The sequence below is a fragment of the Acipenser ruthenus genome, chromosome 3, assembly GCF_902713425.1.
Source record: "Acipenser ruthenus chromosome 3, fAciRut3.2 maternal haplotype, whole genome shotgun sequence".
NCBI lineage: Eukaryota > Metazoa > Chordata > Actinopteri > Acipenseriformes > Acipenseridae > Acipenser > Acipenser ruthenus.
In genome coordinates, this window is record NC_081191.1 from 9,694,409 (window position 1) to 9,713,375 (window position 18,967).

The window sequence follows — 18,967 nt, forward strand, 5'->3', positions numbered from 1 at the left end:
TATCTCAATCTCTGCTCATTCCTTTATAGTCAGCGGCCCCTATGTCATCATTTTGTTAAGACGCGCCTTATCTTCTGTGATATGGCATGTCTTAATATAATGATTTCTATAGCACGCGTCTTAATAAGCGGCATTCACATTAGTAAATACCAAGTTATTTATAGTTTTAAGACGTGTGTTACGGGATTGTATTAACACGCTTCTTATGACTACTTTTAAGAACCTTTAGTAAATGAGGCCCTGTGTGAGTGAAATGTATTTTGGGTGAGTAAAATGAAACATGACCATAAAGTCATGAGTAGGCTACTTTCAGTAAATACTGTACATACTTTAATGCAAACTTATGGCATATGCATTAATTACAGCCTTATATACTAACTGTAATGTTACTTTGAACTACTGTACAAAACTTAGTCTTACAATAAAAATAAAACCAAAAAAGATTCTTATTTACATTATTGCCCACAAACAATATTTTCTTTAAGCCTTAAAAATAGACTATACTGTAGAGTGTTGCTATTGAAAAAACAGACTAGGAGGCGTTTGTCCTGTTTTAGGAACCTGATGTACTTTTATTACGGCTGCTCATAACAACAAGCCATCCAGGACAAGCTGAACACAGCAGCGAGCAAAAGGTTACAAACACCAGAGCACAAGCCAGGATCCCTGCATTATCTCCCAAGCAGGCTGTATAACAAAGCTTCAAACCTTTCTTTACACTGCCACTATTGATCCTCTTCATGGCCTGTTCCATTCAGTTCTGATAATCATCACTTGGCTCCACAATTTATCTGCTGCTATCTCACCACCTTAATGATCAATGGCAAGGCCCAGCCAGCAATGGGATTTGGTCCAAAACCCTCCCACACGTATGCTGACACAAGAGTGAAACCAAAAACGAGTCACCAAAACAAAGTAAACCTTATTCAAGTCCAACAAACCCATCCAGCCAGCTGGGCACTCCTCCACACCTCAGGCTGAAAGCTAGTGCCCAAACGCGACTGGTCACCCCTAAAATCTGTTATGTTGTTCCAAAGGGTCTTCCCACACCAGAACAGCTACAATACCATCTATCTTTCCAGAATAATTCATAATTATCTGTTAAATATCCTATTATGGGTGTTCTCTATAATTTGCCTGTGTTGTTTCTGCTTAGAATATTATTTACAGGCTCCCTAACAAGTACTTTTTTCAGTATGGGGATTTGTTCTAAAAAATCATTAAGTGAGGTGATTTTAGAAATGACCACCGTGGGATCTATTTATAGTGGTCATTTTTTTTTAAAACACATAATTTCAGAAAATGTGCTTTTAGGTGTCTTTTCAGTAGACCCACTGGTTGAAAAAGGACTGGTTTAAAATGATTTAATTCAATCTGAAATGTTATGTTGCTTATTTTATGATTTTAGAGGGATTAGCTCATGTAACCTTGTTCAGTATAGTTAATAATACTAATGACAATCATAATTACTATATTGTATCCTATCCTAAAACAATATTTGGACAAGGGCTGAATTCAGTTAAGGTCGTTTTTTTTTTTTAATGAATAGAATGTGAAGAATAATGTCCACCAACCATTCTATATTCATTAAGTGTTATTATACGCGGTTTGGCTGGGGAATATAGATTAAGCCACGTCTCAGTCGTTTGTCTACATTATTCTCATGGTAATTACACTGTGAAAGAATATATGGTAATTGCTCTTCAGTGTCATTTTCTCACATTTCTTTTCACAGAAGGCTGTATCACTTCTATCATGTTTGCCCTGTTTACCAGATGCAGAGGAATGCAAATGTAATCTGCTATGCCTGGGGATGTAATACATACTAAATATCTACATTAATGTTAGGAATTAACCCATGCATTTCCGCTCCTATTTTTTCATATTTTAAACATGTAAACTATACACATCCAGATATAATTGTGCTCCTTGGTTTCAGGTAAAATGTACTTATAAGAAACAACTTATGTGGAGTTTATTGTTTCTAGCTCTAAAGACAATAAAACAGGATACTATAGAGACTAAAGTGCACTGTTAGTTTTATTTCCATAACGTTGGTATACATCGTGTCTCTGAGCCGACTTTCAAGCTCAAACTAGGACGGTTGAGTTTACAGTGCAATAAGCTGTCCTAAGAGCAAAGCTGTCAGAGCTATCCTAAAAGGACGGGGATACAATTTTTATAAAGTACATCAAACAGACAAACAATCACCTTCATTATATGTAATGTATACAGCTACGTTCTTAATTAGCAACAGTATAACCATAAGGTCACCAAGGAGTGCTTATGTAATAGACGTCTTCGTTTACGATGCGTTGTGTATTTTTTTTTTCCTTCAGGATATTAAAGGACCACCAGACACAAACCGAAGTCTTGCAGCTTTATTCTGAGAGAACTGAGAGAAATAAAATAAAGAAAATAAAAATAAAGCCTGCTGCACAGTAAGTACTCTCCACTCTGCATTCGCTCTCAGCAGGAAGCCATATTGAGAGAGCCAGAAAAACAATCTCACTCCCAATACACCACCCACTATCCTTCCCAGAATGCAATTTGTATACAACTTTATTGATCTAATGAACAAAAACAAAGTTCAGTGCGTTAAATAAACAGTACTTTGGCGTTCCAGTGAGATTTATTAATATATATACATTATATCTTCTCCATTACACTTAAGTTTTCTTGACCCCTTATAGCTCTGATAATTATTTTGCCTTAATCAAAACTGCTGCTTGATGCAATGCTCTCTGCCAAGTAAATACATACAAAAATAAAAGATTTACAGCACTTCTCAGTAATCTATGAAAAGAAATGCAAAAATGAAAATATGACCAACTAAGTATTAACCAAGGAAGGGTTACTGCTTGCATGGATTTGCAAATGAGTTCCCACTGCAAACAGCAGGAGATGGCAGTGCTGGTCATGACTACCTAAAGCACATTACTGTGTTTTATTTTAATCTTGAGCAGTATGTAACCAAGAGGTACATGTATTTAAAGATTTCCCTTCACATATTGTAGTTGTTACAGCACCTTCCACGATAATCACATTAGCATGTATTGTAAAGGCTCAGATAACATGAGACAACAGAAGTTTATTATTATTATTATTATTATTATTATTATTATTATTATTATTATTATTATGGAGAAAAGTAGCTTAAAAGATATAAGCTTACGGTTGCTGTGTATAGTGCAATTCAAAAAAATATAGACGACTTTTCATTTCAGCAAATCGAGACTTTCACCTGACACCACTTCTTGTAGCGTATGCGTTGTTTTTAACTGGAAAGGTACCCATGCGTTGTTGCCAACGTTGCCAGTTCTACTTTAAAAAAGCGAATTTGCAGGCAGTCGCTTTGTCCTTCGTCGCTTACAGGACATATTTTTGGGCTTTTCTTGTTCGTGGTCGCTTATGTCAAAAGTAAAACGCATAACAAATGTTTGTGGTCAATACACCCATAAAAACTGTAGGTTCCCGGTCTCAGTGCGCATCAACCAGACAACCCCCCACGTCTGCACACTAATATCAGCCTCAGAGTATAAGAACGGAAAGTTGTTTCAGTTACATCGAAGTAAGACAGGATACCAGGACCCTCATAAACATTCCCTGATCTGTCATCCTGAATCACCTGCTGCAAACGGTGAGTATCAGGACCCTCTGAATGAAACGATTGAAATAGTATAACCTCTGTGTTGGGCTGTAATTGTGTAACTCAACTGCAGTCTGGATTAGTCTAAAAGCACGGTAAATCACTCGGATATCTGTCGATTTTACTAATGGTTTGTTATGGTAAGGTAGACGACTTGTGAAACTTGTGAACAGTAAACTTCTTTCTAAAAAATATCATGTGCCGTTATATAACTATTATCAATATTGATACATGTCATTGCACACACAATAAGTGTTGTAAGACTTCTGTCCAAACACTTGACAACAATGCTCATTACGTGTTCTAATTCTGCATCTTTTCCACATAATGGGCCTCATTTACGAAAGGGCGCTACATTTTATGGTGCACGATAATTGCAATTACTGTGCATGTTAATGATTTCCGTATTTATTTATTTAGCAGACGCCTTTATCCAAGGCAACTTACAGAGACTAGGGTGTGTGAACTATGCATCAGCTGCAGAGTCACTTACAATTACGTCTCACCCGAAAGACGGAGCACAAGGAGGTTAAGTGACTTGCTCAGGGTCACACAATGAGTCAGTGGCTGAGGTGGGATTTAAACCGGGGACCTTCTGGTTACAAGCCCTTTTCTTTAACCACTGGACCACACAGCCTCCTTATTTACTATTGCAATTGTATCCATTATCGCGCAAATAGTGCCAGTGGGCATATTATGGTGTACACTAATTTTATTGTGCCATACTATGGTAATCAGAATGAATATGTGATTTGTATGGTAATGAATGGAAATGTATTTAAACGAGCATCCAGCTAAGAATAATAAGATGATCTGTATTGACATGGTATTTACAAAGGACGTTAATTTTACTGCACGTGTATGGGAAGCAGGCTTTAACCATAGGCGAGTTATTTTTCTGGCCTGAAAAGTGTGATGTGCAGTTTGATTCTTTTTACTGACTCGATTAGTTTGATTCATTCAGTTTAGTGAATCAATTCAACAGATTTGTTCGTTTGATTCACTGATTCACTAACACAAAATAAATACATCTTGCTGAATGACTTGGTTATAAAAATGTGTTTGAACAGAAAAATCTGGCAGAAGGGCCATTTAAGTTGCTCACTTGGTGGGCTGCACCATTAAAAAAAAAAAAAAAAAAAAAACTGCTCAAAACACATTAACCTCACTGCACGATTCCTAGTCATCAATAAGTATGCAGAGACGGTTTCAATCAATTAATCAACATATTACTTAATGTATTTTATACAAGTACAGTCAGAAATAAGCAGATATAACTAGAAGCAGCTTTCCTAGAGCACTGAAAAAAAAAAATATATAATGGGAAATAGAAGAGTATTTTGTTTCAATGAAAATCTCAAACAGTAAAAAATAAACAAATAAATAAATAATTGATCCAAAATATATTTATTCCAAAATGTAACGTTTTTAACAGCACTGAAAAAAAAGATGCTGACAAGCTGTGAAAATGTGAAGTACTAAACAGCACCACTCTGAAATGTACCTTTTCTGTCCAGACACTTGGCACTTCTTTTCTGGCACACTTGATAACAATGCTCATTACGTGTTCTAATTCTGCATCTTTTCCACATAATGCCTGTTGATGCAGAATCCAGTGTAAGGAAACTGGTACTTCTTCATTTCTTTCTTTAATTTATTCTCGCTAGCCAGTCCGCTCTTTTGTCCAGTCATATGGTGCACCCTCTGTTGTAATCCCAGTTACTTTCTTCCACGGTAATTCTGCACTTTCCATGGCTTCTTGTAGTTTAAAAAAAATCCTTTCCTGTGGTTGTGTTGTTCATGGCATCCACAGCACTTTTAAGACAAACCTTTCGTTGACTCAATAGCTTCTTTCATTTCCATATGGCTCTGTGTTCAGCGGGACAGTTTGGGACAGTTCAGGCTTTTCAACTCACAATGCAATGCATTCTGGTATGTTTTACCTGTCTCAGGTACCGTTCTTTCCTTTAAGAGAAGCAGGACTATGCTTACCAGAATGCATTGGGTTGTGAGTTGAAAAGCCTGAAGTGTCCCAAACTGTCCCGCTGAACACAGAGCCATATGGTCACCTTAGCATTACCCCTTCTATTGGAAGATTACAGAAATTATCACTGTAAAAAATCATTTTTCCACATGTTGCTATGGCAACTTCATTAAGGGAAGTGCCCTAATCTAAATACAGCAATACACCGTCATATATCAAATACACTTGTATGTTATAATCTTTCATAACTGCAACCATTGCACTGCAAACATATTGCCTTGCAGTCACAATTATTAATTGAACAAATAATCATCTGGCTAGCGATTTTTTAATCTTCTGTGTTCCGCATCCACCTTTCTCTTCAGTGACATCCAACTACGTTTTTGCTGCTGTTTTTAAATTTTACACAAAGTAAAATAAATAGTTTAAACAAGCCTTCGCTTCACTATCCTAATCAAAATTATGTGTGCTGTGTGCATGAGGAAACGGATCCTGTGTGCTATTTGATTGGCTATTTTACTACCTCTGTGAGCTGTGATTGGCTTAATGGGAATGTCACTCATACAATGCAGACTGCACGTGTCGAATACGTGTGTTATATTAAAGAGGCAGGTTGTTTTGATGAAGAATTCCAAAACGATACAGTACAATGCAATTTTAGAAACTAATCGGTGGGCCGTATGCATTAAAGGAGAAAGGAAAAAGGCTTTTTTTTTACATAAGATAAGGAATACATGTTAAAAGTAAAAGGTAAGCAGTGCAGTTTCACTTTACGTTGCCTCTACCTGTCCCCTGCTGAGGGCTGTGTCTGTTGATCGCTCATTTTCTGTCAAAGTAAGCCACCTCCACCTTTCACAATAAGCTACTGACCAAAAGATATGCCTGGACTGCTGTGGCATTTTAAATGAACGTGGTCACATGTAGTCTCGGACATTATCGTGCGCATTAAATTATTGCTCGCACTAAATTTAGTGTGTAGGTTATCATAAGAAAAAGTAATTTTTGTGCCATTCATTTTACAAAACACTAGTCGCCACTAGTGTCAAAGCCTCAGAAACCACTGGAGGTAATGACTTCATGTTTGCAGGATGTATGGGTAGGCCTATACTAAATGTTTTGGTGTCCTTGAAATTGACTTTTGACCTAATGGCAGCCATATTGAGGTCATGTGACTTGTTAAGGTTCTGCTGTATAGTGAAGGTACACTTTTAGTTGTCTTAATATCTGATACACAGCTGTATTCTATGATTTTCTCATTTTAAAAGTGAAAATTACCTGTTTCACAGTCACATTGTTTATCAATACACACCTTTTTGCCATATCCATTTTCCGTCATGTTTACCATTTGATCTGCTATGCCATTCCCTCATCTTTATCCCTCCAGAATTGTACCCCCTCACAATGGATGTTTTCATGCTACTGAACCTTGAGCCAAGCCTAGAATTTTTACGCCTGTAATGGGGCGATGGTCTGAGCTTACCCCCACCCACAATCACGTTATTTTCTCAGGAACACAGAGTTCTTTAGAACGCAGGGCAACAGCACTTGGCAGTGTTCACAGGTATAAATATTTATTTTGGCACTGGATACTGCTCACAAATTACAACTGACTAACACAGACTAGCAGGTTGTAAATGCAATGATTGACATTTACATAGACAAGATTACGTTTGACCTAATAATCCTCTCATCTAAGGAAAGACCAGGCATTTTATAATCACCAAGCCCCGTCTACTCGTAACAGGATTAAGTATTCAATAAACATTTGCACCTGGAATGATTTTACACAAAAATAAACTATTACCCAACATTCATAGTTTTTACATTACACATGTTTCTTCTTATTTATACATATTTGTTTAACCTGCATGAATACCGTCCTTGTTTACCAAACATGATCTTTAAACTATTATAGTGCTTAGTCGTTATCATTGCCATTATTATTCTGTAGTCCTTAACTATTACCAGTAAAGACTGAAAATTAGATAAGGTGACCATATGGCTCCATGTTCAGCTGGACAGTGTGGGACAGTTCAGGCTTTTCAACTCACAACTCAATGCATTCTGGTATGTTTTACCTGTCTCAGGTACCATTCTTTCCTTTAAGAGAAGCAGGACTCCGCTTACCAGGTTGCAGTTATGAAAGATTATAACATACAAGTGTATTTGATATATGACGGTGTATTGCTGTATTTAGATTAGGGCACTTCCCTTAATGAAGTTGCCATAGCAACGTGGAAAAAGGATTTTTTACAGCGATAATTTCGGTAATCTTCCAATAGAAGGGGTAATGCTAAGGAGACCATATGGCTCTGTGTTCAGCGGGACAGTTTGGGACAGTTCAGGCTTTTCAACTCACAACCCAATGCATTCTGGTAATCATAGTCCTGCTTCTCTTAAAGGAAAGAACGGTACCTGAGACAGGTAAAACATACCAGAATGCATTGCATTGTGAGTTGAAAAGCCTGAACTGTCCCAAACTGTCCCGCTGAACACGGAGCCATATGGTCATCTTTGCATTGGAAGATTCTATTGGGAGATCAACAAGCATATGGCAATAACTAGGGCTGTATTAGAAGGTTCAAATGTTCGAAGGTTCCTTTGTTAGCCAGGAAGTTGAAGATTGTTTTAAACCTTCAAAGGTTCGTCAGACGCCATTCACGCACTGTGTGTGTGTGTGTTTTTTTCTGTTAACAGAAATCGTTTGACAATGTGTGAATACTGTAAATCACACATTAAATTTCTCTTGCATGCAAAAGTTGATCTTTTTATTTGTATAATGCATATTACTTAAACAAAAGCTGTTGTATTAAAATCCAACCAAATCGTAGCAACTCTATATGGCGCCGCTGCCGTGTATGGAGCAGGGTATATTATCCAAAGCACTGGGGGGTGCCTATAGCAGTTGTATTGCTTCAGTAAAATATGTACTGAATACCTAGTGTACAAGACAGTGTAAGAGAAGTACTATGGTAGAATATGTTTGAAACATAAAAAATATACGCTAACACTAATAATTTTAATTTCGAAAAAATGGAGCACCGTCCGTCCCTCCCTCCAGCTCTTGTTAACCAGAGGCAAATTTCTTCATTCAACATCTTGACAGCAAAGCGCTGTACAGCGTAAGCTGTATTGAAAGAATTGTCTCGAAACTCCTCTGCGTTTTGGGATTTTTTTAAATGTCCAGGCGACCAAAAAAAAAGTTGAATGCAAACTGTGCAAGTGACTGTTGATGTATCATGGAGGCACATCCAATCTCTGGGGTCACTTTACAATCGTAAGTTCATATTGTAGCAATCCGTGTATTTATGTTTTGTGTACTGTATTCCCTCTTGTTTCCACTGTCTGTGTGCTGTTATTACCGCTGTATTGTGTTCCTCCCCCCCGTCTGTATTACCTGTAGTTGCGGGTTCGCTCTGTCCCTGTGGCTGTGCGAGCTATCCTGCACGCATGGTGCGCCCTGGTCCCTGTCGTTGGCTATTAGTTGTGTGTGCCCATTGGTCCTGGTGTGCGGCTGGGGACCAATGGGATAGCTGTTCGCTCCGGCACCCGATTAGCATAAAGGGGCGGAGCTAAGTTATAAAAGAGGGCGTTGCATGCTCATTGTGGCTGGAGAGGGGCAAGCAGTGAAGTGTGTAGAGCAGTGGACTCTGTAGGGTGCTGAGAGATAGCATCATAAATAAAGCTTTGAACCTGAAAGCAGCATGTGGTCTCCTTCATGTCTGCCTACTGTGTGAAACACTACAATATTCTTCTTCTTCTTCTTCTTCTTCTTCTTCTTATTAGTAGTAGTCGTAGTAGTAGTAGTAAGAACATAAGAACATATTAAAGTTTACAAACGAGAGAAGGCCATTCAGCCCATCTTGCTCGTTTGGTTGTTAGTAGCTTATTGATCCCAGAATCTCATCAAGCAGCTTCTTGAAGGATCCCAGGGTGTCAGCTTCAACAACATTACTGGGGAGTTGGTTCCAGACCCTCACAATTCTCTGTGTAAAAAAGTGCCTCCTATTTTCTGTTCTGAATGCTCCTTTATTAATCTCCATTTGTGACCCCTGGTCCTTGTTTCTTTTTTCAGGTCAAAAAAGTCCCCTGGGTCGACATTGTCAATACCTTTTAGGATTTTGAATGTAGTAGTAGTCGTAGTAGTGTAGTAATGTAGTAGTAGTCATAGTAGTGGTAAAATGTGACTGTGACTGATAACCTGCTTGGAACGGTGACTGTTAAATTAAGTTTGTTTTGCCTCAGTCCGCTGCTGTTCGTGCTGCTGCAATGCAAGTTTACGTGCAAGCAGCATCAATTACGTGTAAATAAACATGTATTTTTATTTTTATTTAAATTATAAAAACATGATTACTGTTCTATATAATGTAATTTTAAACTACATGTAAATGTTTTATTCCATTTATATGGCTTACCTGTAAAATAATAGGATTTTCAATCAAATATAAACAAGTAGCTATGGTGACATCACCAGTAAATTATGCAAATTAGTACCATTGAAGGTTCGAACCTTCCTTCGGTAATGTGTTCCGAACCTGCTGCCCTAGCTATAACACCCTATTCTAAATACAGCAATACACCATCATATATCAAACACACTTGATCAACAGCATGCACAATACATAATAAACCACTGCTCTATTGCCAGTAGAATAATAATCACAATAATAATCAGAAGAACAGGCAGTTCAATATTACAGTTAGGGTCTCACCCTCACAATGTCTCAACTCCTGTTGAATGCACATTTGAGCTTATATACCATATGAGCTGTCTTGTATCATTGGCATAGGTTTTTCTTAAAGTAGTATGTTAGTAATATGTTACCTCAGTCTTAAGTTAGTAAGTAAGTAAAACCTTCAGATCTTGATTGGCTTGGCTCATCATATTCAAAGCCATGCTTTTCCCCCCTCAATTCCATAATTTTCCACTTTCTCATGATACAACTAAAAATACCTTTCTTTTTGGTGGGATTGTTGACATTTGTATGATTTACTCTGGGAATTCCCAGTTTCAGTTTCTTGCTTCTCTTGACATTGCATTGTCTAGAGCTCAGAATTACAACATAGTATTGTAACTGGACTGTAACTGCTGCTAATATGCTATAATGCTGTACAGTTAGTACAGAGTGTACCGTCCCATATTTATTATTACTTATTTCCTAGCAGACACCCTTATCCAGAGCGACTTCCTTATCCAGGGCTTACTGCCTGTTCCCTGTTTCAATGACCTTATGACAATTACTTGTATTGTGTTGTTGTGTAACATTTATTATACCCATAAGAACAAAAATTTGCCTCGTGGTCACAATTACGTACATTTCTTCTTCTTATTTTACCCTTCAGTGGACCATGTAACACAGTGATACTATAAGTATCTATAAGTGCCTATAAGTGACAAATGTACTTCCCTGTTCTCACTGTCTGGTTCTCACTTATTTTCAAAGATTTTGCTCGGCTCCATTTTTTGTATGCTAATATTTTCCTCATTTGCACTATTTTCAATTGATCTCTGCCCGGTTTTGCTCCGGATCACACGATCAAATATTCATGTGTTCATTCTTATGGTAATGAAGGACACGCCCTTTTAATTATCTTTGCTCTGCCAAACAGGAGCAAACAGCAATATTAATGAAAATTAAATTGAAAAGATAGACCTCTCTAATGCTTTGTGTAAGTCGCAGCTTGTGGCTTAGTGTTTTTTTTTTTTTTAACAAGGGGTTTAAAGCCAAATGCTGTCTTTCTTTTATTCATTATAATTTTAAAAGGCACCGGTATAAATTAAAAGTGTGAGCTACGTACTGTTATTTTTTTTAACCTCCTCGGTCCTGAGACCAGGTTTGTTAAGATAAATACATCTGGCTGTGAATCACGTTATTTGCTTTGCATGAGATGACAAAAACATACAAAAGATGTGACCAATATTTGGCACTCCGAAATAGCTTGGGCAATTGCAAGTGAAAAATGTTTGTTATACTAAACAAAAGGACATAATCATTATTATTATTCAATAATTTAGCTATTTAATCTGCAAATTTCATATCAAATATTTGGAGAGGTTTCCATGTTTTAACAAAACATCCCTGCTTCCCTCTAACATCCTGTAGTAGCTAATTTTGGAAATGGCTAAATTAATTTGATGCATTTTAAAAGTGCAGTTTGTGATTTATCAATTGAATAGAAAGCCAGTCCATACTGATTTACGTTGATAATCCTGTTTTACAGCTTGCTTCTCATTTTAAAGTAGGTGTAAAATAATGGAGCTAAATTGACTCTTTTGCTCTTCTTTTCAGATTGAAAATTTGACCTGAGAAACAGGCAGACTGAGATAATAAGATGCACAGGGGCAAATGTGCCAGTGGAGAGTGAGTGTTCTAAGTTAAAAAAGGCTTTTGAAAATAGTATTTTGGAGCAAAGCTATGAAAAGTGGATCTGTGAAAAAATAGTTCACGAGCAAAACAATTCTGTGCGGGACTTACTATCCTTTGTGGTCATGTAGCTGCCATTGCCTCATATCTTAAAGAAAATAAAAACATAAGAAAGTTTACAAACAAGAGGAGGCCATTCGGCCTCGTTTGGTTGTTAGTAGCTTATTGATCCCAGAATCTCATCAAGTAGCTTCTTGAAGCAGCTTCAACAATGTTACTGGGGAGCTGGTTCCAAACCCTCACAATTCTCTGTGTAAAAAAGTGCCTCCTATTTTCTGTTCTGAATGCCCCTTTATCTAATCTCCATTTGTGACCCCTGGTCCTTGTTTCTTTTTTCAGGTCGAAAAAGTCCCCTGGGTCGACATTGTCAATACCTTTTAGAATTTTGAATGCTTGAATCAGATCACCGCAAAGTCTTCTTTGTTCAAGACTGAATAGATTGCATACAACATGCCTTTTAAACCCGGGATAATTCTGGTCGCTCTTCTTTGCACTCTTTCTAGAGCAGCAATATCATTTTTGTAACAAGGTTACCAGAACTGAACACAATATTCTAGGTCAGGTCTTACTAATGCATTGTAAAGTTTTAACATTACTTCCCTTGATTTAAATTCAACACTTTTCACAATATATTCAACATAACAACATAATAGAGTCAACATAACCTCCTAGGTCTTTTTCATAGATTCCTTCTTCAATTTCAGTATCTCCCATATGATATTTATAATGCACATTTTTATTGCCTGCGTGCAGTACCTTACACTTTTCTCTATTAAATGTAATTTGCCATGTGTACCCCAAAGACCATTTGGGGTACTGATTATACATATTTGCAGGGTTAAATACTGACTTAGGTTGTGTTCTTATTTGGCATACAGCTGTATTCTGATTATTTCAGTCAAGTTCAGTTACTGGTGTAATTACTTCAGGGTTCCACACTGCTATCCTAAGGGTAGGGTGGATTAGAAATGAGAGTCACATCAAAGGAAAATGAACATTGTAGGGAATCAGATAAAACTGCCCTGTCCCCAGGCCTTATTTTTGACACTTTCTGGGATATCAATTAGCCAGGTTAAAATAAAAATGGTTTCAACCTTAATAAGTGTTTAGCTCCAGTGATTGGCTCCAAATTGTTGGAACAACATCCAGGACTGTTCTTTAAGAAAAATAATATGTGTTGAAAAGCTCTCAAAGAGAGGGTTCCCCAGCCACTTACCTGTAGTAAAAGCAATGCCGTTTGGAGTGAGCTATAAGGTCATGGTTTGAATCTTTAAGCCTTTAGACTTTGCAACCACTACTGGTCAAGCACCCAACAAGTCCATTTGGAGAGTTCCCAGTCTGGGCCCTTGCCTCCAGGCTTCAGTAGCTTGGTAACATCTATTAGAACATAAGAACATAAGAAAGGTTACAAACAAGGGGAGGCCATAGCTTATTGATCCCAGAATATCATCAAGCAGCTTCTTGAAGGATCCCAGGGTCAGCTTCAACAACATTACTGGGGAGTTGGTTCCAGACACAATGAGTAAAAAAGTGCCTCCTACTTTCTGTTTTGAATGCCCCTTTATCTAATCTCCATTTGTGACCCCTGGGTCGACATTGTCAATACCTTTTAGAATTTTGAATGCTTGAATCAGATTGCTGCGTATTCTTCTTTGTTCAAGACTGAATAGATTCAATTAATTTAGCCTGCATATGACATGCGTTTTAAATCTGGGATAATTCTGGTTGCTTAGGTTCGATGAGTGAAAATTGGGCAGAAGATAACAGCGCCTATATGGGAATTTTTAAAATGGCATTATGGAATATCTCATGGCACGTTCTGTGCCAGTACACACATTCAGCACACTGCAGGATAAGCCACATTATATGTAGATACGAAAGCGCATTTATGCCAGCCCTGTATATTGTCCCCAGCTAAAGTTGTCCCCAAAAACAATATTCAGTCTTCTGCAGCAAATAAATATCCTTTGATACAGACATTCTACCCAACAACAATCGAAAACATTAAGAAGGGGCATATTTAGATTAAATGAATAGACACTGTTCATTTGTTTTGCAGTACAGTGCTTTGGTTGAGATAGGACTTCAGTTTTGTCATGGTGAATACACTGAGGCATGACCTTTCAATACAAATCAAATGAAGTGTTTGGTAAATGTGAAATGTCAATTATAGTTCACAGGCTTGTAGTACGGCATGTGAATATGATCTGGCTGTGTGAGATTTTCCTAAATTGTTTTTTTTTTTCCAGAGAGCTTGTAAAATAATTTGTCATGTGATTTCTTTCGACAGTGGGAATACTCCACCCACGCTGGACTAATATAATCATTTCCAGCTATTATTCTTGTGAAAATGCAAATGCGGATACAATCAGTCAGTAAAATGAGCCGTGACAGGAGGCACAAGGCCAGGAATAACAAGGGCATTACCGGTAGTAGACCAGGGAACAAAGGCATTACTTTTGAAAATGAAGTGAAATGGTTATCACTAAGAATGGGTAGTGCCCGAAGCTCTTAATTTAACACTAAGGATTACTTTAGATTATGAAAAAACATATGTTACAGCAAAACAAAATTAAACTGAAGTGCATACATTACACTATGTAACACAATTTTTGTTCCTGGGTAGTAAGTGTTATTTCCTAATTGCTTATGCCTCAAAAGTATAGAAAATTGCTATTATTCCCCACAAACTTTTGTGACCAGGACAGTGATATTTTGAAATTTACCTATTTCCAATGAGAAAACGGGCGAATTTATGTCTTTTCGTTCACATAAAGTCAGAAAAAAACAACATATGAATCCAAATTAACATGTATTTATACTAAAGTAATACAAAAATGACTACAAAAGATTTAGAAGTGAGTAGTTTTTCGAGATTTACGATTATACTGTAAATCACTTTCACGAATCAGCCCCCAAATGTAGTCTCCCATCGTGTTCTCGTTATACTGTCCTTGGTAGCGACGTTCAAAGTCCAGTATATCCTGGTGGAGGCGCTCGCCTTGCTCCTCCGAGTACGCTCCCATGTTCTTCTTGAATTTATCAAGATGAGCATCAGGGATATGGACTTTGAAGGACATCCTACAGCCCATTGTGCCGTAGTTCTTCACCAAAGTCTCAACCAGCTCCACATAGTTTTCGGCCTTGTGATTGCCCAGGAAGCCCCGAACCACTGCGACAAAGCTGTTCCAAGCCGCTTTCTGCTTACTAGTGAGCTTCTTGGGGAATTCAGTGCAGCAGTGTGGAGTAGTGGTTAGGGCTCTGGACTCTTGACCGGAGGGTCATGGGTTCAATCCCCGGTGGGGACACTGCTGCTGTACCCTTGAGCAAGGTACTTTACCTAGATTGCTCCAGTAAAAACCCAACTGTATAAATGGGGAATTGTATGTAAAAATAATGTAATTGTATGTAAAAATAATGTGATATCTTGTAACAATTGTAAGTCGCCCTGGATAAGGGCGTCTGCTAAGAAATAAATAATAATAATAATAATAATAATTCATTGCACTCCAGGATCTTCTTTATCTGTGGTCCGACAAAGACACCGGCTTTGACCTTTGCCTCAGACAGCTTAGGGAAGAAGTCTTGAAGGTACTTGAAGGCTGCCAACTCCTTATCTAGAGCTCTGACAAATTGTTTCATAAGGCCCAATTTGATGTGCAGTGGTGGCATCAGCACCTTCCGGGGGTCCACCAGTGGCTCCCTCTTGACGTTGTTCTTCCCCACAGAGAACTCGGTCCGCTTGGAAGGGTCCACCATGCAGAAGTAGCAGTTGCTTGAGTGGTCAGTGGGTTCCCGCAAAATTCTTGGGATAGCGAACTTCATGGCTCTCTTTTCCCCTCTGTACCATCCTACAAAAATACATTTATTTCACTCATGACTAATGTGGAAGAGATTCTCGCAACATTTTTCATATATGATATATTTTTTCAATAACATTGAAAATTGTAAAACATTTTAAAATTAAAAACCTTTACAATTTTAAAAATTTTAACAAATTCTATAACATAAAATTCCGACCAACAATTGTCCATCTTACCTTCCAGAGTTTTTTTGCAGTGCTCGCAGGTGAAATGAGGTGCCCAGGGTTTGTCTTGATCCCTGACAGGCATGCCGAAATATGCCTTGTAGGCCTCACACATCTTAGCAGATGCTTCCACGGAGTACTTTTTTGCTCTTGTCTTGATAAATTGGCCGCAGACATAGCAAAATGCGTCTGCCGGATGCTTGCAGCCTCTTGGTGCCATCTCAGAAAAATGCAGATATGTATCCACTTAGGCAGCTGGAACTAAACTGAACTGGTGGGCTTAAGGCCCCTGTATTTATACTACTATTTATATTACTGGAAAGTTCTAGAAAGTTCTAGAAGTTACTCCAAGTTTACTCAGCACTGAATCTATCTGGAATGTTCTGGAAAATAGGTAAATTTCAAAATATCACTGTCCTGGTCACAAAAGCAAAGTTTGTGGGGAATAATAGCCATTTTCTATACTTTTGAGGCATAAGCAATTAGGAAATAACACTTACTACTACTAAATGTTACTTTATATCTCAGTGTGATACTGCCATGATTGGTTTTCAGAATTTGTCTTTTTGTTTGTCATGACTGAAGGCCTATTTCTTCTTCCCAAGCCTTTGGAAGCCTTTGGAGTGTGATTCTATTTTATGTTTTTTTAAATGATTTTGTGTTTATATTGTACTTGTATTCTTGTATTGTTTTCATAGGCCTTTTTATTTATTTGACTGTGAAGTGCTTTGGGGTGACTCACCGTGAAAGGTGCTATATGAAAATAATTTGTTTGATTGATCGATTGGTATAGCAGTCCTAATGTTCTTGAATGGTGTGTTAGAACATAATAACATAAGAAATGTTAAGAACAAGAAGCTACAGTCCAGCCTATTAAGAAGCAGAATCTAATGGAATTGTAAACTTGGTTGCTTTTCTGCAGGAGAATCCGCCTCTAACCAACACGTCATCAGCAAGCGCATAAAGGCTCTGTGTGTAATTCGCCGCTTGGCCGTTCAGTCAAGCACTGGGAAGCCGAAAGCTGGGCAAAACGGGAGTCGACCGCTTAGAGCCTGGAGGAAGGGCTACCCTTATCCATGGATTCCTTGAGGTTTCCCTGCGGGGTGCGTGGTCAGGCTGGAGAGGCTGGGCTCTTTCCCCCGGCGCAGTCTCAGCTTTCATTTGCATAATGTTTTCAATATTTGGGGGGTAGGTGGCATGCGCCACTGTGGGGTGTGTTAATCATTATTTTTCATTCATGGTTTGGCGGCCTTGTCTTTTGGGGGGGGTGGGGGGGTGGGACTCATAGCCACTTCCTAGCTGTGGTACTGGGATGCATGCACGTTTTTCCAGCCAGCCTTATGAAGGTAGCCTTTGCTCACCCACGGACGAGGCCTCCGGCCAAATTTAATTTTGCTTCGTCATTTCTCTTGAACTATTGTATCAAATGACATAAATACAGCTTGGAAACCCTAATATTTTTATGCAATATTTGGACTGTGCTCTTCCCGGGTAGCACGCAAAGTAAATTTTTTCTACAGTGCTAAATTTCTGCTGATGCACTTCTGAATTGAAAATATTTCTTCCAAACTCTCCCTGCTGCTGACTGAGTGTGTCCACAAAGCAATCTTACTAGTATGTAAGGTTTGTTTATTTCTTAAAAATTATAATCCAGTCTTCTTTAGGTAATCTTCAATCAAAACAGTTTAATTCAGGAACAAAGTTAATCCATAAATCATTACAGAACGCAATCACATGCAAGCTGCAGGCACAATCTTTGAACAAACAATACTGCAGATTGAAAACCTACAGGACTCACTACAGCAAAAAGAGTCCCGAAATACAAGTCTGCAGAGGTTTAAATACAGAACAAAGCCAGCCCCCCTTTCTTGGAGTTGCACCAGCCGACACCTGTAGCCCTGTAGTCTGTGTGAGAACCAGTTTCTCTTGGGTTTAATCCTGCTTAGCACCTGTGCTCAAAATCCACTTTTAAAGTGGGAACAACACTTTGAAAACAACAGTCATCCACCTGAGATCAAAGGGGCTTTAAAACAGGCACCTTTTACTGGGTGCAAAATTACAGTGTGTGCCTCAATGATCTCCCATCCCTGCCATCCAAAGGGGTACACAAAAATGATTACAATTTTATATAAAGCCTTAAACTCTTACAAGTATCATTTATTTTATTCAAGTGTTGAGAGATTTAGCATTGAATAACTTTCTTATTCACCATTCATAAGTGAATACTTTTTTTTTTTTTATTGGATCTCATTTTGGAATCCTATCTTCCATGCATTCAAATTCAACGGAAGATTGACTGGGCAAATCGTATTGTTCCAAATGAAGATGCTTTGTTAAGCTTGATCTATGCAAACTGTTTCATTTAGATTTTTAAATAATTTCTTCTCCATACATTGTACTTGTTATTACAAAATATATCAATAACTTTCATGGAATAACTACACTGCTCCATGAATGTTCATGGAGTATCCTCTGTATGTTCAGATGTTTTGAATTACATTACATTTCCTCAAGTTATTTTCCTCAAAGTTACTTGCATTGCAATCAAACTTTCTTAAAAGTTATGGAAAAGTTAAACATTTGAATATTTTTAATTGGATGAATATATGCAATATGTAAAGTAACTACACCACCCACTCGATATATCACGGGTGTCGGGGTCCACTATAAATCCGCTATATATCGAGGGCTGTGATATAGCGAGAGACCCACAGAAAAACAAATAGGCTAACATATACTGTACAACCGCTCCCTCGTTTTATCGGGGGCGTCAGGGTCCAGTATAAATTGTCTACGCAACCCGCTTTTTCTCATTTTTCGTATAAAAAGCAGCACACCGTTTTAATTCGTAAAGGGGATGGTAATTGCTTCTCATCAACTTC

General features: G+C 38.0%; 1 protein-coding gene across 1 annotated transcript in view; it reads left to right on the forward strand.

Annotated features, from left to right (window-relative positions):
• The first annotated feature begins 3,477 nt into the window (after nt 1–3,477).
• LOC117435422 (thrombospondin type-1 domain-containing protein 7A-like) overlaps nt 3,478–18,967 on the forward strand; it is a 173,815-nt gene continuing 158,325 nt past the window's right edge. Inside the window, exon 1 of the mRNA XM_059012046.1 lies at nt 3,478–3,640. The gene's annotated coding sequence lies outside the window, so the exon portion shown is untranslated. The remainder of the gene's footprint in view (nt 3,641–18,967) is intronic.